The sequence below is a fragment of the Emydura macquarii genome, unplaced genomic scaffold, assembly GCF_026122565.2.
Source record: "Emydura macquarii macquarii isolate MOO-44397 ecotype Brisbane River unplaced genomic scaffold, CSIRO-AGI_Emac_v2 contig_383, whole genome shotgun sequence".
Classification (NCBI taxonomy): domain Eukaryota; kingdom Metazoa; phylum Chordata; order Testudines; family Chelidae; genus Emydura; species Emydura macquarii.
In genome coordinates, this window is record NW_027130520.1 from 8634977 (window position 1) to 8662507 (window position 27531).

Sequence of the window (27531 nt, forward strand, 5' to 3'; positions counted from 1 at the left end):
TCCCAGCCCTATCAAAAATAATCTGTTGCATATATTTAGTTGTTCAAATGTTTGATCCAGTGAGAAAATCCGTTCTGAAACCTGCTCTGGGCTATTCATCAGAATAGCACAGGTATCCTTCTGCTATTGTACAGAATGTTAATTAATTTGGAATCATTATTATTTTTTATCAGTAAGCTATTTAAGTCCATTTATTTCAGTTATTTTATTTTACTCCTATGAAATAGCTCTAGTGCAATAGCATTGAGCACACTGCTAAGACTTTTCATAAATAGGGAAATTAAGCTGCAGTGATATAGAACTTGTTTATGAAATTTTAACAGGATTGGCTACCAGCCAAACACCCCCTCAGGGCCAGACCTCATTCTGTCCACTCCTCTCCCCCCATCTTCAGGACCCTTTAAGAATTCATAGTTCAAAGGTGGTTCAAACAATCTCCAAAAGGGACCCTATTTATTTAGTCCTCTGATACATGTTGGCCCTTTGGACCTCAAGCTCAGTTCAGTGTTTCTCTCCTGATTAATCGAAAATAAAACACAAAACACAAACTCATACAGTCTTCATCCTAGTTTACCTTTTAAGTCTCTCTGCTGCTTGTACAGGGTCTTTCCCAGGCCTTCCTGCCTGCAGAAGTTTCTCACATTCTTTCCCTCTTCTTTAGCTTGCTGACTCAGAGCCCTTATTGCTCCCAACAGTGTACTCAAATACAGCTAATATCTCCTCAGCTTCCCTTCTTTAGTGCAACTTCCTGCCCTTTTTATTTTTTGATCAACTGAATCAACCCAGGTGTGGCTCATCTTGTAATCAGGGCTGGCTTAGACCCAGGCTCTTCAGTCCATGGGGCAAGCCACCTTGTTACATTAAGTAATTTGCAAATATTTCTTCCAAGAAGAGTCTAGAAATATATTTAATTATTTGGCTCTTTGAGGATCATCATATTTATATATTTTTTTCAAGATGGACCTCTCTAAAAACTGTTAATTTGTATACAAACAAGTAAAATAATTCGAGTTCTGTAATAGAGCCTAGTTGGAAGGATCATTGAACGACACAGATATCCAAGGCAGTTGATTAAAAATTCTAACAAAATTACAGAGAAGTTGAGACTGATATAGTCATGATGCTTACTTCATGGAGAAACTAACAGTTTTTAACAATATGCATGATGGTGTAAATTTTGTTAATATTCAATCAACTAGAGTTTTCTTAGTGCCACCTTTTGAGTTTACCTTTGTTGTGTCTGAATTGTTGCTAACCAATTAGTGGACTCTGCAAAATCTAGATTTCTGTATGGATCTGGAATTGAAGAGTTCCTCATGATATTAAACATATTAAACAAAGTTTAAGGTTAATGTTAAATGTTAAAGCAAAACTTTTAACACGTACAAAATATGTTGAATTGTAGATTTTTAGTTTTTGCTATTAATTTTCCTAGGGTGACAAACAAAATTTACAATCTCCTTTTTTTATGAGTTGTTCAGTTGGATGAAAAGTGTGATTAATTGTTCAGGTGTAAAACTTATCAAATAACTTCTATGTAAAGTTACATATCTCATTTCATCTGTACAAGTTTGAGAAAAGAGCTATTTAACTTTAGTTAAAAATAAGCACATTTGTTTGACACCTTTTTGCGCTACATTTTTCACATACAACTTACTGTTTGGGTTCCCAAACTGGATAGCTGATAAAGATTAGTTCATAAAATACCGATGTTCCTCACCTGAACTCTTCTTTTTCAAAAGTAAGTGAATGCTGCTATTTCATAAGGTTAAATTTGAATGTGTTTCAATTGAAAATTGATTGACAGTATGGAAATCTCAGATCAAATCTTTATATTATTTAAGAAAGTATTAGTTAAACAGACTGGTTATAATAAATCATTGGTCATGTGACTGTTGTTCAAATACATTCCTGGTGTGTAACTATTGTGTCTGTAAACTGCAAAGAAAAAAGTAGACTCCTCTCCTCTCCTCTCCTCCAAACTTATAGCAGAAAAACAGATGAAACTTTCTCTCATTTCTGCTTTGACCCTAGTAAATTCTAGTGTTGCATGATGATCTTGCTGCTTAACTCCTGGTGGTAGTGATGGTGGTGGTGGTAGTAGTAGTCTTACGGTAGTGCCTAGGGACCAACTAAGAATGGGCTCCCATTGTACTAGGCAATTTATGAATGTAAAATAGCAAGTGTAGCCACAGTAGCGCTGGCAGCAGCTTGGGCTAGGTGCCCAAATACCTATCATGACCGGTCATGACAGGTTTGTATTAGAGGCAGCTAGCCCCACCTGCTGCTCACCACTGCCCATATTATCATGGCTATACTACTATTTTTAGCATGCTAGCTTGATAAGAGGTGGTGTGAGTATGTCTCTTTAAGCTGGGAATCATATCTTCCAGCTCTCCCTGTAAACATAGTTGATTGTCCTTGTTCCAAAGAACTTACAAGACAAGACAAATTAAGGACAGGGCAAACTGATACAATGTACAGGCAAAGTGATCCATGTTATGGCCTGCAAATGTCATATGAGTGCCATAATTTTTTTCCTGTCCCTTTTAGAAGTAGTGGTGGTGGTTTTTGTTTTTATATTTTGCAGTTTTGTTAGAAGGGGAATCACTAGATTAAAATCAAAGAGCATCAGAGGGAACATAGAAGGGATAGGAGAAAGAAGAAGGGTATGAGGGGCAGGTGGAGGAAGGTTGAGGTGAAAAGACAGTGAGAGAAGACAGGAGGAGCTTGGAGCAAATAGCACAGACAGAGAATGCCTGGAGTTACAAAGTGTACAAGTAGTATCAGGCCTATGGAGAAGAGCAATCTCTCTCTGTTGTGATGGCTGTACTTATGTCACCCAAAATCACATTGGTGTGTTCACTGCCATATTGCACCATAAATTTATATCTAATTTGCTGTTTTCAATGTCAGTCCCAGGACATAAAAGAGACAAGGTAGATGAGGTAATATATTTTATTGGACCAACTACTGTTGGTGGAAGTTAAAAGCTTTTGAGTTTCAGAGAGCTATTCTTCAGGTCTGGGGATGGAAACCGGAGTGTTTGAGCTAAATACAAGTTGGGATAGATTGTTAAGCATAAAGGGGTTAACATATACTGTTGGAGACCATTTAAAATGAAGTGGGCAATTAAGGTTTAGCAGGCAGTGGGATGTATTACAAATTGTTGTAATGAGCAATCAGAGTCTCTGTTAACTCTGGACTCAACAGAGACTTTAGTGTATAGCAGAGTTATGAATTTAAGTTCCCAGGCTTGCCTTTTGAAGGTATGTTCTTTTGAGGATGAGTACTAGTATTTAATTTGCTGTCTATTATCAACTCCCAGTTTCTTTTAGAAATACTGTTTTCCAGATGCCTACCTCCCTGGTGGTATGTATGTATGTGATAGTCACTGTCGTTTTCCCTTTATTTTTCATGACTAGTGTAATTACTTAAAGTACTTTACCCTCATCTGATTCATTGCCATATAGTATCTCAAAGACCATGAAAATATTTTGGAGACATACTGGCAGACCTCCACCTCTTCTTTTTCCTTTTTCTCCTATATAAATTGTACCTCTATGTATTTATATTCCACTTATGATTACATCATCAGAATTATGGACCCTAAATTATAATCTCTGCCTTTAACACTTCAAGTTTTTTACATCTTTCTTATATCATTTGCATAGACATTTCAGTTTGTTGCTTTTCCTTTTCTTAATCTTCTATTGAGGAACAAAGAAGTGCCATATTATTTGAGATAAACAAAAGTTCCCCCATACCACCTTTGATGTCTAGCCTTCTTTGTACTGCCACTTTTGAAGCCATGAGGTCAGTACCTATCTACTTGAGCAGAAATGGTCCTTTCTCCTACTCTCCGGGGCAGGGTTCATCTCTTGCTATGAGTATGTACAATGCCCAGCACAATGGGGCCCCAGTCTTGCCTGGGATCTCCAGGTGCTACTATAATACTAATAATCAACAAGTGCAAGTGTTGAAATGGATATTGTACTTTACTGGGAAAGGTCACATGTAATATTTAAACCTGAAACTAATAAAAACCTCACACTATGAGATACTAACACTTAAAAATTATCAGTGATTTTAACATGATTGCTCTAAGTAATGTACTAAATAAAAGTAACTGCTCTGACAGCTATCACAACTTGCTAAGTCATAATCATTATTTAGGTTTTATTTTAGAGTTAGCTCCTAGCAGAGTGAATTAGATTATTTTTTTTTACTGAAGCTCTAGCAGGAACTGCTTTTCCATAGACTTTGGGCCAGGTTCACCCCATCACTGATGCAACATCAGAAGGGAGATGAATTGTTCTTCTCCTGTTAAGGGGCTGCTGGGAAGTGATGCAGACTAAGCTGCTTCATTGGCCACAGTAGACTAATACTGAGCTGTAGGTTCATCCCAGCCATGCTGTCTTCTGGCCCCAATCCACTCTCATCCCTCCCAGAATTCCCCCCTGCACTGATGCTATTCACTGCAGGGGGACAGAGTTGCAAGGGCTTTCACCTGCTCTCTGAATCTTTTGCACTGGGTTAGCTGGCACAAAGAAACCATAGGGCAATGATGAATTGGGTCCTGGGTCTCTTTGCTGCTTCACAACAGTAGCATCAGAGAGGTTTGGTAGGGGGATGTAATGCAGTCCGCAGTTGTATTACCTTCTATTTGTATCTCTTTCTGGGAGTTGAAGAAAGCAGGGGACAGCACCATGGACAGCAGCATTTCCCCATCTCACCTAATCCTGCCCCCAGGTCCCTAGGAGTCCCCATCGTGGGAAAGGTGCTACAGAGGTAGAACTCTCTTGTTTTCATGCAGAAAGTTGGATAGCCACATGTGAAGGCCCCTTCCATATCCAGATCTGTGGACAAGACAATCATAGGTGGTTATTGCCAGTACTGCAACTTGAAGAGGTAGAAATACCCATTTGACATCCATGAACATGAAGTGATGGGTTAGTATTTTTGCACTTCTTGCATAAAGTATTTTAAGGTGTTGCTGAGGAATCCTCACATGACAGCTTTTACTCCTTGTTAATTATCAAGTGAAAGAGAGACTATTTCACAACTGTGTTAGATAACTGCTATCAGAAGAAATCAGAAGGCGGTGGACGTGATATACCTTGACTTTAGCAAAGCTTTTGATACGGTCTCTCACGGTATTCTTATCGGCAAGTTAAAGTAGTATGGGTTGGATGAATGGACTATAAAATGGATAGAGAACTGGCTAGAGCATAGGGCTCAACGAGTAGTTATCAATGGCTCCGTGTCTAGCTGGCAACCGGTCACAAGCGGAGTTCCCCAGGGGTCGGTTCTGCGGCCGGTTTTGTTCAACATCTTTATTGATTTATTAATGATCTGGAGGATGGGGTAGATTGCACCCTCAGCAAGTTTGCGGACGACACTAAGCTGGGGGGAGTGGTAGATACCCTGGAAGGTAGGGATAGGATACAGAGTGACCTAGACAAATTGGAGGATTGGGCCAAAAGAAATCTAATGAGGTTCAACAAAGATAAGTGCAGAGTCCTCCACTTAGGAAGGAAGAATCCCATGCACAGCTATAGACTGGGGACCGACGAACTGGGCAGCAGCTCTGCAGAAAGGGACCTGGGGGTAATGGTGGATAAAAAGCTGGATATGAGTCAGCAGTGTGCCCTGGTTGTCAAGAAGGCTAATGGCATATTGGGCTGCATTAGGAGGGGCATTGCCAGCAGGTCACGGGAAGTGATTATTCCCCTCTATTCGGCATTGGTGAGGCCGCATTTAGAATATTGTGTCCAGTTTTGGGCCCCCCACTACAGAAAGGATGTGGACAAGTTGGAGAGAGTGCAGCGGAGGGCAACAAAAATGATTAGGGGGCTGGAGCACAGGACTTATGAGGAGAGGCTGAGGGAACTGGGCCTGTTTAGTCTGCAAAAGAGAAGAGTGAGGGGAGATTAGATAGCGGCCTTTAACTACCTGAAAGGGGGTTCCAGGGAGGATGGGGCTAGGCTGTTCTCGGTGGTGGCAGATGACAGAACAAGGAGCAACAGTCTCAAGTTGCAGGGCGGGAGGTCTAGGTTGGACATTAGGAAAAAGTTTTTTACTAGGAGGGTGGTGAAGCACTGGAATAGGTTACCTAGGGAGGTGGTGGAATCTCTATCCTTAGAGGTTTTTAAGCTGAGGCTTGACAAAGCCCTGGTTGGGATGATATAGCTGAGGTTAGTCCTGCTTTGAGCAGGGGATTGGACTAGATGACCTCCTGAGGTCCCTTCCAACTCTAATATTCTATGATTCTATGATTACAGAATAAGGTCAGCCTGCACACTAGTTGCCATTTTCAGTAAATTTCATGAACAACAAATGTTAGAAATGTTTTGTTCATGATGTTACTCAGTAACAGCTTGTTCCATATTAAACAAAGAAAGATCGATGACATTTGTCACAGACCACCTGTTAGGTTGCTTGATATTGCTGACTGTTTAGATATGTGTTGCTTTAAGTAAGAACCCTGGCAGTATGTTGCAAGTGTTAGTATGAATATTTATTGTCCTAATAAATTACCACATCCAGTACATTTACAATATGTTCAATCATAAAAAAACTGACATGAACTTTTCAAATATAATTTTAATGTTTTCAACACTTACAATTACAAAAGTAACTTCATACTACAACTCCTTTTTGAAAGCAAATATTTCTAATTTGGAAAATCCCTTTTATTCTCACAGAAGGCTGCCCAGCATCCTCATCCAACTTCTCAGAAAAGATTCATTAACAGAGTTGTAAAATGCTAACATTTGATTATCTGTACAAAATACATTACAGTACATTTACTACTACTATATATTGTGTGAAGCATTGTAATTGCATAAAGAATATAATTAATGTGACGTACAAAATGGAATGTTAAAAACAAATGAGTACTGGTCTGGGAGCAGAAGCAACTATTTCCCATTGAAATATGCTTGGAAGAGCACTAATGATGATGCTTCAAAGGGAAACCACTGCTTCCTAGCTGAGTCTTAGTGCATAGAAGTATCTCAGATGCAGATTTTAAGTTAAAGTTCACTGTAAGAAGTGGAATTGGGGAATAATTTAAGGGTCCAGTTTAATTTTTTTAGGCTGAAAAGTTTAGCATAATTGGGAAGGAGGGAGTGGAACTCACAGAAGAATCAAGCAATGTGGTGAGGTACCTGCCCTGCACTAGCCTGGAAAGGGTTAAGAGGACCCTTGGAGTGGCTGTGCAAAAGGTAGCAAATAGGAAAGGGCTGAGTGGCAGTCAATCAGGGCCTGGGAGGCTGGTATAAAGGGGAGCTGCAGCGCAGAGCAAGTGGAGTGACTCCCAGGAGCTTGAAGAGGGAGGATTGTCAGCAACCTGGACAGAGCAGGTCTCAGCAGAGCTGAGTGCCCTGAAGCAAGATGGAGAAGATACTGGGGCTGTGGGGAAGTGGCCCAGGGAAATCCACGGAGGAGTTGGGGGGAGATGCAGTCGAAGGCTGCCGCACACACAGGGTCCCTGGGCAGGGATCCAGAGTAGTGTGCAGACCTGGATCCCCCTGTTCCCTCTCGTTGCCATTGAAGTCGTGGCAGGACTATGGTGGCCACAGTGGGAAGTGGTTAGAATGGATTGCAGAATCCCCCAGAAGGAGGGGAAAACACTGATTATGACTCATCCAGACACCGAGTCACATGAAGGAAGGACCAGCAGAAACAGGATGGAGGGCAAGACATTGCAGAGAGGGGCATCTGCTTGCTGAGAGCCGATTCCCCAGAAAGCTAGCAGAAGGGTGCCAAGGCAGTGAGTCAAAACATGTTACACATGGTGGAGAATATAGTCACCCCGGATATTGGGGGGTGGAAAATAGAAGACCATTGGGAATATTGCCTGGCATATCATTTCAGAGATAGAGCAGGTGCCGAAACGATGGAGCCGCAATATGTGGAAGCATTCTTTGCTGAGGGGAGCAAAACCCTCCCCAGCTGGGCCCTGGACTTGCCAATCCCAATGAAAGAGACAGACAAACAGTCAGGGTAAATCCGGGATCTGCGAAAATCAGCGGAAACTACGGGAGGTGAACCGGCACCTATAGGAATACTTGCTTGAGATTGTAGAGCAGCAGCAGTACTTAATTAGGGGCCAGAGAGGAAAGGAAGAAAAAATCTGTAAGGACTGGAGATGTGAGAGAAGATACAAGGTCTGGAAGCAGAGAGCCCGACCAAAGCACTGTTACTTATGCAACCAGCAGGATCACCTGCAGTGGGGCTGCCCCTACCAAGGGGAAAGGTGGAAGCCTCACCTGGAAAGTGGGACAGAAAGGAAGCTCCAGGGAATCCCACCTGTGAAAAGAACCGGGCGGGGGTGGGTGTGTTGTGCGTGTGCACTAGAAGGGCACCTGTGGAGGGAATGCCCAGACAGGAGCAGGAAAGACCAGGCTAGCCCAACTGAAGGGCTGAATAACAGAAGGACAAGGGGAGGCCTGTGGCCAACGGGGAACTAAAGAGATGTTTCTGGTGTCAGGAGGAGGGCCACTTAAAAAGGCATTGCCCCCTTAAACAAAGGCGAGCTAGAAAACGGATGCCCGAGATCCAGACCAGGTCAGAGACTGACCAGAGGGATGGGCCAGTGTGGACTGAGGGACTGGCTGAGAGTCATCTCCCTCACTGCCTGCTGGAAGTAACGAAGGTGATGGATAAAATGACGGGGACAGAGAGGGCCCAGGTCAATAAGGAAACCCACATGGAAGTCAAACAGGCTGAGGAAGGGACCCAGACCGTGGAGGAGAGGGTGCTGGTGGATTCAATGGATCAGATAAAAGAGGTACAAGGGAAGCTGGTAGCTACTGAACAAGCGCTGTGGATGATGGTAAAGGAGAAGGAGGATGTGTGTCTATGCTTAAAGGACACTGAGAAGCAGTGAGAGACCCTGAGAAGCCATCTCAGGGTAGCGCAGAGCATGAGGCATTCCTACCCTGAAGGGTTGCAGGCTTGAGGGGGAGGGTGTATGGTGAGGTATATGCCCCGCAATGGCCTGGAAAGAGTTAAGAGGACCCTTGGAGAGGCTGTGTGAAAGGTAGCCAATAGGAAGGGGCTTAGTGGCAGTCAATCAGGGCCCAGGAGGCAAGTATAAAAGGGAGCTGCAGAGCAGAGCAAGCAGAGTAACTCCCAGGAGCTCAAAGAGGGAGAACTGTCAGCACCCTAGACAGAGTACTGGCTGGCTGCTGGGACTCGGCAGAGCTGAGCACTCTGGAGCAAGATGGAGAAGATACTGGGGCTGTAGAGAAGTGGCTCAGGAAAATCCACAGAGGAGTTGGGGGGAGATGCAGCGGAAGGCTACCACACACACAGGTTCCCTGGGCAGGGACCCAGAGTAGTGGGCAGGTCCGGGACCCCACTGTTTCCCCCCCAGTCACCATTAGAATGGTGGCAGGGCTGTGGTGGCCACAATGTGAAGTGGCTAGAATGGACTGCAGAATCCCCTAGAAGGGGGGGAACATGGATTGTGACTCAGCCAGAGGGCCGAGTCATGAGAAGGAGGGCCTAGTGGAGACAGGACGGAGGGCGAGACACAGCAGAGAGGGGCATCTGCCTGGCTGAGAGCCAATTCCCCAGATAGCCAGCAAGAGGTGCCAAGGGAGTGAGTCGAACCATGTTACAATCAGGAAATAAAATGTTTACTTTATACATTTGGGCTAAGCCCCTGATCCTGCAAAGACTCAAACATGTGGTTAACTTCAAGGGTGTGTGTATGTTTTTGAAGGATTGGGCCCTTAGACTAATTTTTCTGGGACTGAGACTCATTATATGCATGGCCCATAACAAAATGGGTGCCTGCTTCAGTTAGGGTCTCTAGGTGCTACCATAATGCAATTAATAATCAATTTCCTGAACAGCCATTTAGGAAGTGAGTGAGCTTGATCCTACCTCTGATTGCCAAAAAGTTTTGAGCTAGTGGAGAGATCCAAGAGTGAGAATATTGTGAAATTATGTCTTTAAAAATTATTACAAGGGAGTATTTTTCCCTTCCTTCCCAGGAGACGCATGGTATTGAATTTATTTTTCAGATACATTGTTGCTAAGACTACTTCCTGTTTAATAATCTAAAAATGGTTTATAGCATCCTTAATCAGATGATTTATGTGGAAGGAGCTATATCAGTCTATTTAAGCCAGTCAATGGCATTCCGACCAGCTAAATAACGCTAATAAAGTTTTTTTAATTTTGCAAATGCGGCACATAAATTCTTAGAATGTCATTATTGAAAGACTGCTATTCTAATCCCACTTGCAGAAAGAAATTGAATTCCATATCAATTAGAAGTGACAAAACCTCAAAGTAATAAATCTAAGTGTGTAACTCAGTGAGCCACCTGTATTTATCATGTGCAATATATTTAGTTCTCTGATTATTAGTTGATCTCATAATATGATAATTCTCTTCACTATGGCTAATATTCAAGAAAGTATGGGCTCAAATCCCATTGACTTCAATGGGATTTAAACACACATTTAAAGTTAAGGATATGTTTAAGTGCTTTCCTTAATATGTTTGTATATGAGTTAACATATATTTTTAAACAATTGGAACCAAATAAGATTTATGACTATCATATTAGAATGTATTTTTGTAATTTTAAATAAATGTTATGCAGATTTAACACCACAGACATACAAAACAATATTCCATTATATTTGGAGAAAGACTGAGTCCATATTTGTTTTCTGCTATGATAGTACAAACCATAGCTGATAAAACATCGTCATTTTCTTATAGGAACAATATCATAAGTATTCATTTGGGGGGGAGGGGAGGAAGGGATGTCCAGTAACTAATTTGTGCCAAATTTATAATACAGTCTCTGCATTTACATTCTGAAGACATGAATAGGGACAATAAAAAACAAAACAGAGTTGATAGTGGTCTGTATAGTCAAACTCTGTCTCCTCCATGGCAATCCGGATCTAAATTGTGGAACAAGGCCCCATGTAGCTGTGGCACTCTGATACAGCAGATTAGAAGTTCTGCAACAACTTCATTTGATATTTTTAAAAGTTCATTTTATTGAATTAGATATGAAAATGAGAAATATTGTACAACTTTTTATATTGAATTGTTTATTTTACACTGTCTCAGCAGTTTTGACAAGTATAGGTTCTTGTACCACCCTCATCATCTGAGTGTCTTTTGCTCATGATTAAACAACATGACTAACATCTGTCATGTGTAGTTTATTCTGTCTTTCATTCTCTCCCCAGGGAGAAAAACATATGTGCAGTGTAGTGTTTTGCTTTGATACGGTGTTGTTTAATGTACACACTGCAATGTGTTTGAATCAGAAGAAGCGAAGAAATGCACCTTGCACTTGGAATGGAAGGTGATGAGGTTTTTGATAGTCCTTAGTTCCTGTGAATTTGTTTCACAATCTCAGACCAGCCTGTGAGAAAGTTCTATCTCCTGCACAGCAGTGCTTTACCTTATGGTTCCACTGTGCCTGAGGAGCAGAGTTGTCAACCATCATCCTAATCCTGAAGATTAGATGATCATTTAGATATCATGGACCCAGGCCACTGAAGATAAGAACGGAGACCTTGAATTTGACTGTATTTTAGGGGAAGCCAATGAAAAGAACGGAAGACAGGTTTGATGTGCTTGCTGCAGCCTGTGTTGCTGAGGAATGAGCTGCCATTGTACAAGTTGGATGGCTTCATGTCTGGGCATATTGCATTGCTTTAGTCAGGACAGGAAGTGATGAAGGCTCGTGTAACAGACGACCATGATGGCACAGAATCTCCTATTCAACTGGAGATGATGAAAGCATTACTTGTGTATACTGCTATGTGAGAGGGTAATGTCAGTGAAGAACCTAAGAGCACTTTTAATTGGCCAGTTGTGGTTGTGCACCTTCAACCAAAGGACACTGCAAACTCTTCAAAGTGCTTTCCTCTATCCCCCAGTATAACCTTGGTCTTGCTCTGCTTCAGTTTTTTCACCCACTTTTCTTTAACCATGAGCTGATCTTGTCTAAGCAGTAGGCCGTGTTAGTGCTATAACTGTATGTACAACTGAATGCATTTCTTTCTGGTGAATAGTAAATTAATTGAAAAATGTATTTTTGGAGCGCCAAAATGATTAACAAATGTTGGTTGAACGAAACTGAAACCGATTCTTTTTTATTTTCTTGACAAAACATCCCCTTCCCAATTTATTCAGGTCAAAATGAAATGTTTCAAATGTCAATTCAAATTGACATTTGAGTTTATAAAAGGTCTATTCAAATTTCATTTCATTTCAAAAAGTAATTTCAATTTCACATTCACAATATTTCATTTGATCTGAATTAAATTTTTTTAGTTTTTTGTTTTGTTAAGATAAAAAAATCAGTTTTTGTTTAAAAGTGGGAAAATTCCATTATTTTTTAATGAAGTCTTTCAGTGCTTATTGTTAGGGATGTGTGACCGAGAGCAGGTAGTGAACAGGTGAGCCTGCCTTCTGATCACTCAGATGCTAATTAGTTTCCTAGCAGAAGTTGATTGGGGGTAATTATCTAATCAGGCTGGTGGACTGGGTGGGATAAAGATTCAATTAACCCATCAACCCAGGCCTGATAAAGAGGCACAGGAAGGAAGTATGAGGAGGGAGGAGAAAGGCACGCACGCACGAATAAACAAATAGGGCTAGCTGAGCCTAGTCACATGGGGGCTCCAAGGAAGGGAGACATCTGTTTCTCTCAAGTCCTGAGGAGAGGGCCAAAGGACTGTAGATATTGTAAATAGACTGTTTCAGGGGATTGTTGTGGTAATGGTGAAGGAAACCTAATATAATAGGCCAGGGGTGGCCAACCAGTCAGAGATGAAGAGCCGCAAAGAGCCACATTTACCTTTTCAGTTTCCCTGCCGAAAATTCGTGCTGATCCATCAATTTCGGTAGCAGCTTGTCAATTTCACTTGTCAATTTCCCTTCCTCTCCTACCCTCCCCCGAAAAGCTTGTTAATTTCAAAGAGCAAAGAGCCCCAAAGAACAAACAGCAAAGAGCCGCATGCAAAGAGCCGCGAGCCGCATTTGTATCACCAAAGAGTCGCATGTGGCTCACGAGCCGCGGGTTGGCCACCCCTGTAATAGGCTGCTGTGAATGCACAATCACTGGGGTTTGCTCAGTTTCTGTGGAGAAGATGACAAGCGAAGGCATGCGCTGCTACACAATGCAAATAAACTACTTTTGGAATATATAATTTCAACTTTATTCATACAAAGAAATATTTGGAGTTTTCCTTTTAAGAACTTTATAAGATATTAGGGCACATAGTGTGACTGTTAGTTGCTTCTTGCACTAAGAACACTTTGCAGATCAATAAATGTTGCTCTATAGTGTTGTATTGCCAGTGAAAAATCTTGGATGAATTTAGTTGATTAGTCATTTTTACAGATTTTTTTCATAGCTCATTCTAGAATTTGTTTATCATCAGACATTAAAAAGTTTGCCCTCAGTGTTTAATTTTCTCATTGTTTTCCATGCCACGGTGTGATGTGTTCTCTGAGCAGTAACATAAATCACTCTTCATGTATTCCCTACAGGATAGAATGGTTGTTTCACAAAACTTGATGGAATTTGCTCCTTTCCCCTTCTGGGAGACTGATTAATGTGTAGTTTCTTAGTTTCATCTGGTCTTGTTGAATTCAGTCTTATTCTTTCTGCACATACAGGGATGGTGCTTAGAACATTTTAGTTACCTTAGATAACAAAATCTTATTTCAGTATTTGCAATATTCCTATAGGAATATTATAATAGTATAGGAAGCATTGAAGTAAAGTTATTTAAGGCAAAATTGGAAGCAGCGACAACTATAACACTTCTATGATTTAAAATACTGTGTGTAGGTAAAGCATAAAACAAAATGGACACTTGGGAAAAAAGTGTACCTTTTTTAGTCTGTAAAACTGCTCATTATTGAATTTCTGTTGACTATTTACTGTCTCAAAATGTAGTTTAGCCTTGAAGTAACTCTTCAGATTAGAGGGAAAATAATTAACCTTGTATAGGAGTAGCATATTAATTGTTGCTTTAGAACATGCATTCTTCATTCTAATGTTAATAAAATATTTAGTTTTGTAATGTCTATTCAAATATTTGATCCTGATTTAACATATATAACTACAAAGATGCCCTTAAACTGATTCTATGTTAAAATATATAATTTTTAAACTAGATACTTGTCATATGACTGATAATCTCTGAGAAATCTAATTTTATAAATTAATTACATTTTTCATAAACTCAATTTTAATGTAAAAGGAAAAAATAATTGCACAAAAATAAAACTTAGGGAAATACAGTGAATCCCATGAAATAATTTCCTAATGAAGGAGTAAACTGCATCATGAGCTGGCTTACTTTTGGTCAGAACACATCAAGGATTCACAAACATCCTGCTTGTAAGTGAACTAGCTTTACTGTGCATAGTTTAATGGTTGCCATTAAAAAGCAAGCATTTTCCAGTATTTTCACTGGGCTGAAAGTAACATGATTGAAGTCACATATATGAAATTCCTTGAGCAGATTTGCAGAGAACTGTGGTCCATTATCAATGACTAAGGTGATGACCAAATCTTTCAAAGGTATTTTTCAATTTAGTTATAATAGCACCATTGTTGTAGGAACTCCAGTGGGAGAAAGGTGAAGAATTTCAATTCAATATTAATAATAATCATCACTGTTTTCATGCATGTCTTGCACAAACATGCTGCCAGTCTTTATCAAAGCAGACCTGGTAGCTTGGTTGTCATGAGACCCCCTCCATTGTCTTGGTTTGTTTGTAGCTGAAAATTGACACTATGAAATGTTTTTCTGTTACCAGTCCATCATTTGTTTTTGGTGCCTTTGGTGAACTATCTACTTGTTCTTATCTAAAGATCCTGGGAATTATTTTCTTGCTTCTGTGCATTAGGAAACCTTTTTTTTTCCCTAGCAGTAATCGCTATCTGAAAAATTTTCTAACTAGTACTTTCCAGGCTCTTTGCCATTCTTCCCATTTGATCTCACCAGATCATAAGTGCCTCCCCCTTTACATTTCTCCCTTCTTTCTCAGAAACCAATCTTAACCTTCCCTGGGCTCAGAAACCCCCATTATTTATTATTATTATTATTTATTTTATTTTGTGATCCAATCTGGGATCAGGGCACCATTACGCTACGTACTATACAAACACACAACAGAAAGATGCTCCCTGTCTTCAAGCATTTATGATCCTAATATAAGACAATAGACAACATGTGAATACAACAGACAGATGAGGAGAACACAAAGTAACAGAGACCAGTTGAGTAACACCCATCTATCCATGGACAAATGTTGCTGATTCTGGAAAAGCTGGAGCAGGGGTAGAAGGGATTATAGGGGGAGGGGGGTCCATACCCGGCTTCTAATGGCGCTAATCTGAATTAGGCTCTGAGAGTCATGTCTTGTACTAGTTCCCTCTACTGCCGGTAATGCAACTACTGCAGAAAGTCTTCTGGCTCCACTAGGAGATTCCCCAAGCCATTTGAGTCTCCATTACTATAAGGAATGGGAAACTCTTTTAGAGGAAAAACAATGTGAGTCCTGTAGCACCTTACAGACTAACAAATTTCTGCGGGCATAAGCTTTCGTGGGCTGCATCTGATGCATCTGATGAAGTGCGTTGCAGCCCACGAATGCTTATGCCCGCAAAAATTTGTTAGTCTTTAAGGTGCTACAGGATTCTCATTGTTTTTGCTGTATACAGACTAACATGGCTACCCCTTGGATCTTTTAGAGGACTATCGTTGCAGGGGTGAAGAGAGGAAAGGGAATATATTTATTGTAGGGTAGAGTATAGGAGAAAAATATTGGAGTGAACTAATTCTGATCTATAAATAATAAAAGCATATCCAGAAAGAGTATCTGTAGTAAGTTACAATAAATCTTGTTCATGTTTCATATCCACATCACATAAATGAAGCTGATATTAATCATTTACTTTGGCGGGGCATATTTACCATTGTATTAAATACAGTATGAAATGCAATAATGGGTTTCTTCAAAGATTTTTAAGGTCAGAAGGGGCCATTATTATCATCTAGTCTGAATTCCTGAATAACACAGGCCTTATAACTTCTCCCATTAACTCCTACATCAAGCCCAATCATTTGTGGCTGAACTAGAGAATATTTTTTAGAAAGACATCCAGTCATGATTAAAGATTTCCAATGGTAGAGAATCTATCACAGCCCTTGGAAATTGTTCCAGTGGTTAATTATCCTCTGTTAAAATTTTGCGTCTTATTTCTAGTTTGAATTTGTTTTCCAGCTCCAACTTTCAGGCACTGGATCGTATGACACTCTCTCTTAGATTATAGAGCCCTGTAGTATTAGATATCTTCTTCCTATGAGGTAGTCCTAAAACTGAGATCGAGTCACCTCTTTATCTTCTTTTCAATAAATTAAATAGATTGAGCTCCTTAAGTCTTACTGTGACAAAGTGACTCAGCCAGTGCACTGCCTTATGGGTGGGTGAGGAATTGTTAAGTTTTTCTTCTTTGAAGCCTCACTGACCAGCCATTTAGGTCTGCTGGTGGTTCTCATTGGTCTTGTGACTTGCTCTTCCAGCTATGTCACTTTTTAGTCTGACCCTTTTCATAGTAAATCAGAGTCCAGTCCATTAACGATCCAAAAGTCTTGTGCCAGGGCATCAGTCTGACTCTAGGCCCAGGAGGCCTTATGACCCTTGTCCAGGGCTTTTATCAGAACTTTCATAGGTGGTCTGTAGGAGAACCGAGTCCTTCCCTTTACCTGGGTTTTCTGCAGTTAAGATCCGCTTCTTCAGTATCTTGCTTCTTCCCTGGGTTATTTCTTACTGTGGCCTGCCTCTAAGTCTTCACCCTTTGCAGGCCTCATAGGAAAGGTAATAAAGGAAAGACGCAATACAAAAATAGTTCAAACAAAGTTTCAGGAGATACTGAATGAGCCATAGTCTGGCTCAGTGTTCTCAGAGCTATCGTGCAGTTGTTCTCAGGAACCCCCTGCCAATTTTATCCTCCACAGTGCTTCTTTCTGGGAGCTACTAGGGAGAGGTCTGGATCTTCCTTTCCTTTCCTTAGCAAAGCAGACTTAACTGGATGGTCTATAGCCGCCACCAACTATAATTCTTAAATACTTAGTGGTTTATATTCTCTCATTGTGCCCTATGTCTTTCAGGTAATGTAACAACACCTTTCTAATACTACCCTATTTCCCCAATATTTTTACTAAATAAAGTAATGTAACTTTTGTTACTTCCTCAAAGCTTTTTCTTTTCTGTATCAAAGCCCTTACATATCCTAAAAGGTGATTGGTTGTTTTTGTTTCTTTTATCTTACAATGCGCATGTAGGCCATCTTGGTGTGTTTGTTTGAAAAACATTTTTGTTTAAATCACAATGGCCAGATTGTATTTAAACAAAATCAATTCATTTTTCCTATCTGGGACCTGAAATATCACATTATCCTCAACACTGGGGCATAATTAAAACAATCTTCTTTCTCTTTTTTTGTTAATTACATTTTTGCCATTCCTCTTAAGTTTTTCTGTATTAGACTTTAGAATTTCTGTTTACTCAAGGATATTGCTGTCAGTCCTTCCATTCCTTACAGTGCTTTTAGCTGCTTTGTCTGCCATTTCATTCCCTGTTATCCTGACATGCTACATGTATCCCCATCTGTACTGCCTCTATTAGATATATAATTTCATTGATTAAATCACTTCTACATACTCAGATACCCTTTTTTATTGCCAAGAGGCCTGATATTGAGTCCACCAAAATGACTGGTGCTACTGGATGTACATCCTATATCCAGTTTAATGCTAGCATTATTGCTATTAGTTTGACCATCATGACAGGTATAAAATTGGATATTCTTTGAAATGTACTAATTCCTAATTTTGGTATACAATATATCATCTTTACTCTTCCTGTTTTTTGGACTCATCTGTATATATTTGACAAATTGACTGCACTTTTCATCTATATACTGGTACACTTCATTTTTATTCTTATTGTCTCCTTTTTATCATTAAGTTTATAAAATAAATCTAAATCCCCATTTGGACATGTGGCTTTCCATCCCTAACTAATTTTCCCATGACTAAAAGTTTTGACTTTGTTTAGCATTTTCTTATCTTTCAACTCCTGCACCCACATTTTAACTCAAACAGCATGTGGAGTTCTAACATTGTGTGCTATAGTTTGCTTATTGAATTCTAACAATTCTTATATATTTATTTGACTATCATCACTGCAGTTTCCATTAACTTTGGACCAGAAAGGTAGGTCTGGTAGTTTCATTTGTAGAGGGTAACTGGCATTTCACTGGCAGCTCTCTGTAGTGTGCTTTTTAGGGTTTGTTGTAAATGCACCACATACAACATGTAGTGCCTGTGCTTGTTTTAAATCTAATCTTTTAAGTTCTGATTTTGATGCTGATCCAAAAGCATGGCAGCCATAGTCAATAACTGGTGTGATTAAGGCTCTGTGTACCACCAGCAGTGTTTTCTTATCCGCTTCCAAATTAATCTCAGCAATACTTTTAAGCAGATTGATCCTTTCTTTGCATTTATCTTTAACATAGTCTATATGATCTTTCCAAAGCAATGTAGTATCAAATATTACCCCTAGAAATTAAACCTTTTAACTATATCTATTTTTCTCCATACAGATACAGGTTACATTCCTTTGCAGCTTTCCTTTTTGTAAAGATCAGTCCTGTGGTTTTACCATTGGAGAACTTGAAATCCTATGCATTTCTCCAGTTCAATACCTTTCGTAATGCTTTGTTGATTCTCTTTACTGTCACTTCAGTATTTCTGCTCCCAGCCCACAGAGCACAGTGGTCTGCAAATAATGACTGCTCCCCAGAACTTATTCTTTGTGGAAAATCATTTATTATAATATTAAATAAGACTAAGTTGATAACACTTCTTTCCCAACTCTCACCTGCATGGTTCTTTTACTCAAAAATTCTCTGATCAAGCCATCCATCCACTCTTCTCCTTATCCCTATTGTACCTGCTTTGTACAATAAGCCTTCCCACTGCAAATTCCGACACAGCGCTGACATTCAATGCCAGAATCAGAGACAAAAGCATTCAAAAGTGTGAAGAGCTGTTCCTATGTAGCACACTGCGGTAATGACTGGCAGAACAGAAATTCCTCTTGGTGTTTTTCATCATTCTCAAATTTTACATATGTCAATATCTGAGCAGCACTCGACACATCTGTTTTATCAAGTTAAAAGAAAAAAAAGGACTTCACTTAATTTTGGTGATCACTTGTTCAGTAACGTCATTTGCCATACCATGAATACGCCTGGCAATAGTGTTGTTAGACAGAGGAATTGAATCAAATTGAGTCTCTGCACCTAGCCCCAACATAATTGAAACCATTTCCTTGGCACATGGCAGAAAAAAAGTTTCTCCAATAGTATGCAGTTTCTCAGTTTTAGCTATCCAGTATGACACAGCAAAAGATGCCTCAAGAGCTTTCTCATTTCCTGTAGCTGCCATTCTCAGTACTGTTTTCTGGCTCTGTAGCAGTCTCAGCTTTTCCTGAAAAAAATCGAGCCGTTTTATTTGAAGAGAGCTGTGCCATGTCTGCAAGTGTCACAACATTATAGATGGTTTTAAGCTCTCCTTTGCCAGAACTTTGCCACACACTCTGACCATGGGTCCTCCTCAAAACAGTCCATGTAAATCCATATTCCACATACTTTGGATCATATTTGCAGTTTCTTGGTTTGCTACTGCTGTTTGATCCTTGTCAGCCCTTCTTTTGCTATAAGTGACAATCTACTCCCCTTCATACCACCATTTCATCCACTTATCTTCAGAAAATGGTCCATTGCTAAAAATATTTCTAAAGCAACTTTTCAAACTGGCTTCAACCACAATCTGCTGAGTTGGTTGCAAGGTAACTATTTCAGACACTTCCAACAGGTGTGTGCCTGAGGAGAAGCGATGCACAGCGCCTGCATTAGGGGATGGAAAGCAGGGCAATTGCTTGGGGCCCTCGCCACAGGGGCCCCATGAAGCTAAATTGATCAGGCTTCGGCTTCAGCCCTGCATGGTGGGGCTCGGGCTTGAGCAGGGCGGCATTAGACTCACTGGGGCCCAGGGCCAAAGCCCAAGCCCTGCCACCCGGGGCTGAAGCCAAAGCCCGAGGACTTGAGCCCTGGGCAATGGGGCTTGGGCTGCAGGTGGTGTGGCTTGGGCTTCGGCTTTCTGCCTTGGGCCCAAGCAAATCTAACGCTGGCCCTGGTGACCCCATTCAAATGAATTTGTGACCCACTTTGGGATTGCCACCCACAGTTTGAGAACTGCTGCTTTAAAGCAAACTAACAGTCCCCCCAAACAAACAAACAAATCAGGAAGCCCTGCAGAGAATGATGGCTAACTCTGTTTCTAAGTCTGTTGCTAAAATTAGGGGGAAGAGGAGGATGCTTTTGTAAGGGATTTTACAAAACTTTTAAATTACCAAAAAAAATGAAATTTGCTTCTGCATATTGTACATATTTGCATCCAGATTCTTTTACTGTAATTCCCCCATAGACCAATCAGTGTAGCAGAAATTGTATATTTAAAATATATTTTCATCTGAGTTCTGTGATATAAACTAATTAAATATATTTATTATCTCTTTATTTAACTTTTCATTTAAGATCCAGCTCTTCATGAAAAATAGTTTGTAAATATATTTTGATGGTGACATAATGTATGCTATAATTCAACAGCTGAAATATTGTTTTTTATAAATTAGACTTAATGAAAAGATGTTCAGTGAAAAGAAAATTATTTTAAAAAATTGTCATTAAACTTAGCAGTTGGGTGAAAAAAAGATTCAGAGGAATCCTAATTTTCATTCTCTAAGCCTGTAAAGAAATGCATTTTGTATGGTAAGTACACTTTTGGCTATGATGTCTCTTCAGTGATACCTGGGAGATGTTACCAAAACACAAATATTTGTCAAACATATATGTTAAATTATGTGAGCCAGAAATATGAATTAGAATAATAAATTAACATGTAGTAAGTCATGTCCCCCCAATTTATTACAAAATCATACTAATGTAATGATAAAAATATATGTTTGCTAAACTGAATGTCATTGTAAAATAGAGGGAGAAAACTAACAGGCAAAAATTGAATGTAAATATCCAGGAAGAGGTGGATCTCAGGTGAAACAAACTACAGATACTACAAAGCTCTGTTCCACTAGCATTACGTCAGGGTATCTACACACGGCGGCAAATTCACTGCCGTCAGATCGATTTATCCGGATCGATTGAGCGGAAGTGAAGACCCACTCAATCAATCCAGAAGTTGATTTAGTAAAACCACCTCCCCAAAAAACGTAACCCTGCATTGATGGGTACCCATTTCTGTGTGCAGAACATGATTTAGGATGTCAATGTAAGTGTAGCTTGCATAACTCCCGTTGACTGCCATCATATTTCCCCGTAAGTATAGACCAGGCCCCAGTTTTGCCTGGCTTCAGATTTAGTCAGTTTCTCATTGTGCTGCTGATTTTTAGCTAGGATTTGAGAAAGCTGGGAGATGGCACTGTTTGACCTAAAGGAGATGAAGAGTTGAGCAGCATCAGTGCCGCTTCATCCTGTGTTGTATCAACTGAATAATGTGGAGGAGATGATTGAGGTTCATGAGATGCCAAACGTTAGAGTTTTAGAGACAAAGGAGCAGTTGCCCATTGAGTTCAGTTTGAGGAGATGAACCTGAGCTATTTAAGAGTGTTACCATCCACTTCTGCAGCCTCTTGGCTGCAAGAGTATTTTGTTCTGATAATTTTGTGATTAGTTTGTTTATAACAGGGAGCTTAGACTATAAGGTTTAGTCTGCAAGGCCTTTAGTAGTGGTCAGACTATTGAATATTTTCAGGTGTGCATGGGGCCCAGACTTGTATAGTCAAGGAGGTGCTGTGAATCTGTGATCAGAGATCCCAGCTATTCTGTATTCTCTTACTATTCAGGAAGGACCGGGTCAGATTTGCAGATGGTGGCCATGACTATCGTCAGTATTTCCATGTCCACCACTTGTGAGAATGGACCAAATTCTTCAAAGGAGTTTTGTGTTTCTGGTTCTGAATTTGTCTTGTTTTTGGTAGCCCATGAAATTTTCATCTAGTTTGTGAGACTAGGATTTGGGCCTAAAATTGTAAATTTAAACATATGTATGATAAGGAAATAAAAATGTTAAGCTTCTTATTGCAACAATAACTTGAGCATATGACATTTTTGTAGTATTTTTATTACAAGGTAAGCTGCTTGATATATTGTATGTCCAACATGGGCAAGTTAAGATTGTGATGGAAACCACAACTTTCTCATTTACCTGATCATGTGAGTGTGTGTGTGTTAAAATTATAATCTTAGGATGGAGTTTCCAAAATATGTAAGTAATTTAAGAGCACAAGTAGCAATGAAAGGAAATGGAACTTGTCCTCATAAATCAATTAGGTACTTCTGAAAACTCCACTTTTAATGTTGAATTAAGGTAGATTTTTACATAATATTTCTGTTCTCAAAGCAGAAATGCATTTTTCTTTGCTGAGAGGAAAGAACACAACAAATGGTGATATCCATTATGTGCCAACAGCATTCCTAGCAGTTTGCAGAACAAAGAGGAGACATGAGCTCTTTTCTCCAGGAACTTACAATGCACATTATCTTTGCTTGAATGTGGAGTTGGCATTATTTTTATAGAATCAATGCAGACAAGTTTCTAGCATTTGTTTTTTAAAACGGTGTCTTTTAAGAATATAAAGAAGTAAGTTCTTATCCAATATTCTATAATATTCATTTACACAAGTGTATGTTAAAGAAAACACTGACGTGTAAACTTTAATTTTGTCCTGAAATGTACATTTATTTGAAATGGAGTTGGGAGGAATTATCATCATGTTTGTGACTCTATAAAACTGTGTTCACTACCAGTGATTTTAGTAAGACACTGCTGATGTCCACATTCTTACAGCTGCATTGAACTATTTGTTTAGCCTACTATTGATATCATTTTGTATTTACTGACTTTCATTTCCATATTGTTTCTTCATGAATGATAGTCCTATTCATTTCAGACGCATTCCAACTGTAAACAGACATGAATGAATGCTTCTAATTAGCTAGTAACAAGAACAGTGAGTCCTTGCTTTACAATAATGATTTATGGGTTAAATGGTTTGAAGCTGTGACTCAAGATTCAGTTATTAAACATTTAGCATTTCTCTTCAAAGAACAGTTTGAATAACCAACCCATCTTTATACAGAGTGACACACACAAAGGTAAATATTTGTATAGATAGCATTACATTTATATTCTGATTGTGGAATAGAAGTAAACACTAGAAATAAAGCTGATTTATTAGAAAAGGGACATGCAATAGATCTAATCTAGCTGGACTTTACTAAAGATTTTGACACAGTATCACATAGGAAATTATTAGTTAAATTGGAGAAGATGTGGAATTAGTACAGGAATTGTAGGATGGGTAAGGAACTGACTAATAAGGAGATAACAATGGGTTGTGCTGAAAGGAGAATTGTCAGGCTGGAGGGAGGGCACTAGTGGAGTTCCTCAAGGATCGGTCTTGGGAACAATCTTATTTAATATTGTCATTAATGACTATGGCATAAAAAGTATGAGTGTGCTAATAAAATTTGCAGATGGCACTAAATTGGGAGACATTGTAAACACAGAGGAGGATTGGAATGTTATACAGGAAGAACCAGAAGATCTAGAGGACTGGAGTAATAGAAATGGGGTGAACTTTAGTAGTGTAAAGTTCAAGATCCATGCACTTAGGAACTAAGATCAAGAATTTCTGCTATAAAATGGGTGGCTTATCAGTTGGAAACAACATAAGAGGCGAGAGACCTGGATGTGTTACTCCAGAATGTCTATGATCCACCAAAGTAATGTGTCCATAAAAAAGGCAAATATAACTGTAGGCTATATCAAGTGTGGTTTTTCCAGTAGATATAGGGAAGTATTAATGTTGTTGTACAAGGCACTAATAAGACCACATCTGGAATAATGTGTACAGTTCTAGTCATTCATCTATAGCAAAGATGAATTCAAACTGGGATAGGTGCCGAGAAGCACTACTAGGATGACCAGGGGAACGGATAGCCTATCTTACTAGAGGAACCTTGTTTAGTCTAGCAAAATGAAGGCTGAGAGGGGATACATAAGTACATCAGGAGGGCAAAAACCAGGGAGGGAGAAGAGCTATGTAAACTAAAGGATAATGCTGGTACAAGAACAGATGGATATAAACTAGCCATGTAGGCTAGAAATTAGAAGAGAGTTCTTAACCCATCAGAGGAGTGAGCAGCAGAGGGGAAAAACAACCTAACTGGTTTTATGATGGAATCATATATATGAATGGGATTACATGATGATGTTTCCTGCAATAGCAAGGAATGGGACTTGATGATCAAGGAGGTACCTTCCGGTACTATATTCCTATAAGTAGAAGCCACAGAGGGCTACAAACTCTTCTAGAAAAGGATGATACTGATGGGGGCAGACCTCTGGCAGTGCCTCCTACTCTTTATCTGCAGCAGGATTTAATGGGGAAGCAACCTGCAACCCAAATAGCATGATAGAGTGAGCCATCAACAGGCTGATTTTTATAATTATATTCTTTAACTGGATTTTGTAGTTTGATAGTAAACAATCAAAAGAGTATTCATTTTTATTTAAATTTTGTGGCTGAGATTAGTGTTTGAGGAAAAAAGTGGTTAGATTAATAGTACAAAGCAAGTTTGTGCAAATCTCTAAACATAGCTCCAGAAATGCACCTGAGTTTTGAGCTATAACACCCTCTGCTATTTTTATTTTTGGTCTTATCATATGGATATTGATTTAGGTGATGCTATCTTGGAGACAACCCATATTATAAAAGGCACATCCATAAATTTTCAGTGCAGTCCAGTAGAGAGTTTATTTGCCAAACATTGGGAAAAAAGGTAATGATACAAAGCTCAACAGAAAATAGGAGAAAACAAAAAATATAATTAGTTTTTAAAGCTATATTTTCCCTTGTAAATGATGTATTAATTTTCATGTCTCACGGAGTCTCTCTTCTCACTTTTTCTAGAATAGATTGTTATAGGAAGACAGCTGTATTTACAGAAGAAAACCTCCACTATTTTCAAGGGCCTGGACTCCTTACCATTATTATGTGTTTCCCAAGTAGAGGAACAACATAACAAATTGTTTGAAAACCTTTTCCTGTCTTTGAGATTAATTTATATACACTCAGAAGGTCTTAGAGGTATAGTTTGCCACCAGGAAAAGATACCTATGAGGTCAAAATCTGCAAATCCATTGAATGGGATGTAAATTAGCATAGAATTTGGTGCATGGTTGTTAAACCTGTCTTATAGGCTGAGTTTAGGTCTCAGGTGAAGGGTCAGATGACAATCTTTGGATTGCGCGTTTTATCCTGGTGTTGGGTCACCCTAGTAATCTGGGTCAACTCCTTTTTCTGTCCTATGTGTCCATGATGTAGGTTTAAATGAGTTAATTTGCTCCTGTGGCTACTTTATCAAATTGTTAACTATCTATAAGTATACATAGATGTTGAAGGAAATGAAAACCCAAACAGGAGAGAAATGCACGAATGACAGTACACCCTCTGAAACTCAGTAGTGCTTGTTTAGTTTGTCTGAATTATGTTTCAGAACATCAGATAAATTAGAACCAAAACACCCTTATTTGCCAGCTTTGGTACTACAATGTTTTAGTGAAATGAACAAGAAACATGGCTCACTTGAGCAGCAAACTCATCTCAGTTAGATATAACCAGTGACACTACAGGCTCATATTCAAATGGAACTAGTGAGAATATTATCTGTAGGTTTTACATTTAAAATTATTTCTTCCTTTGCCACAAGCCTTGATAACAATTATGTAGAGGCCAAGGAATTCTGTTCAAGAAGACACAAGACTATTCAACAGATAAAAAGGATAATTTCAATTTACGTATTTTACAATGTTCACACCATCATGATATTTAAGTGCATTTTTTTCCAATCTTATGTAACATTATTCACAATCTTTTTTTAAAGAGCTGTCTACAGAAATAGTAAACCTTCCTTAAAGAACAATTAAACTTCAGAAGCTCACTTTGTCTATTGCAAGAACATAACTTCAGTACCCGGAAAATACCCAGTACCCAGCTTAACTACAGTACCCAGAAATATAATGGAGCAAATAATTAAGCAATCAATTTGCAAACACCTAGAAGATAATAAGGTGATAAGTAACAGTCAGCATGGATTTGTCAAGAATAAATTGTGTCAAACCAAACTGAACTTTCTTTAACTGGGTAACAAGCGTTGTGGATGGGGAAAGGTGTAGATGTGGTATATCTTGACTTTAGTAAGGCTTTTGATACTGTTTCACATGACCTGCTTATAAACAAACTAGGGAAATACAACCTAGATGGAGCTACTATAAGGTGGGTGCATAACTGGTTGGAAAGCCATTTTTAGAGATTAGTTATTAGTAGTTCACAGTCAAGCTGGAAGGGCATAACCCGCAGGGATCAGTTCTGTTCAATATCTTCATCAATGATTTAGATAATGGCATAGAGAGTACCCTTAAAGCTTGCAGACGGATACCAAGCTGGGAGGGGTTGCAAGTGCTTTGGACAATAGGATTAAAATTCAAAATGATCTGGAGAGATGGTCTGAAGTAAATAGGATCAAATTCAATAAGGACAAATGCAAATTACTCCAGGGTAGTTAAATTACTCCACTTATTAATTAATAATTTTAAATTAAATTAAATTACTCCAGGGTAATTAAGCATTGGGATAAATTGCCTAGGGAGGTTGTGGAATCTCCATCATTGGGATTTTTAAGAGCAGATTAGACAAACACCTGTCAGGGATGGTTTTGATAATACTTAGTCCTGCAGTAAGTGCAGGGGACTGGAGTAGATGACTTCTTGAGGGCCTTTCCAGTCCTACAATTCTGTGAGTCTCTGATATCTTGCATAGTTTATGCTGAATAATGAGCTATCCATGTTGGTTTTTGCCTTTGTATTAGATTTAGATATTACTTAAAGGTGACTTGAAAAGGTTTTGTAAAAAAGAAAATGGCACTTGTAAGAGTCCAAAAGTGAAATCTAACACTTTTTAACATGTGTTTCTCATGGCATGTTTTAACCAAACTAAGAACAGTTGGAAAGGAAGGGAGTAGGAAATTAGGCAAAAGGGCACATCCTGACAGAGGACACAGAAGAAATGTCAGCAAAAGTGTTGATAACATACAGTGAGAGTCCTGAATGAAGAGAGGGGAAATCCAGCAGAAAGAGCAGAAAAGACGTTATCAAATAGTGGAGATTTTTCTTTAGTGTAACTGGCAAGTGGCATTGCTTTTGGGGAACAAGGATTTAAGTTCTTACCTTGTTGTCATGAAGTCATGAGGGGCCAGTGCATGTGGATTAGAGACAAATATGACGTTTTTAGGTGACTGGGGATTTG

The 27531-nt window shown here is 39.2% G+C and overlaps 1 protein-coding gene across 1 annotated transcript in view; it reads left to right on the forward strand.

Moving 5' to 3' along the window:
• Nucleotides 1-27531, forward strand: part of RIMS2 (regulating synaptic membrane exocytosis 2) — a 738692-nt gene that overhangs the window by 76196 nt on the left and 634965 nt on the right. The window lies entirely within an intron of this gene.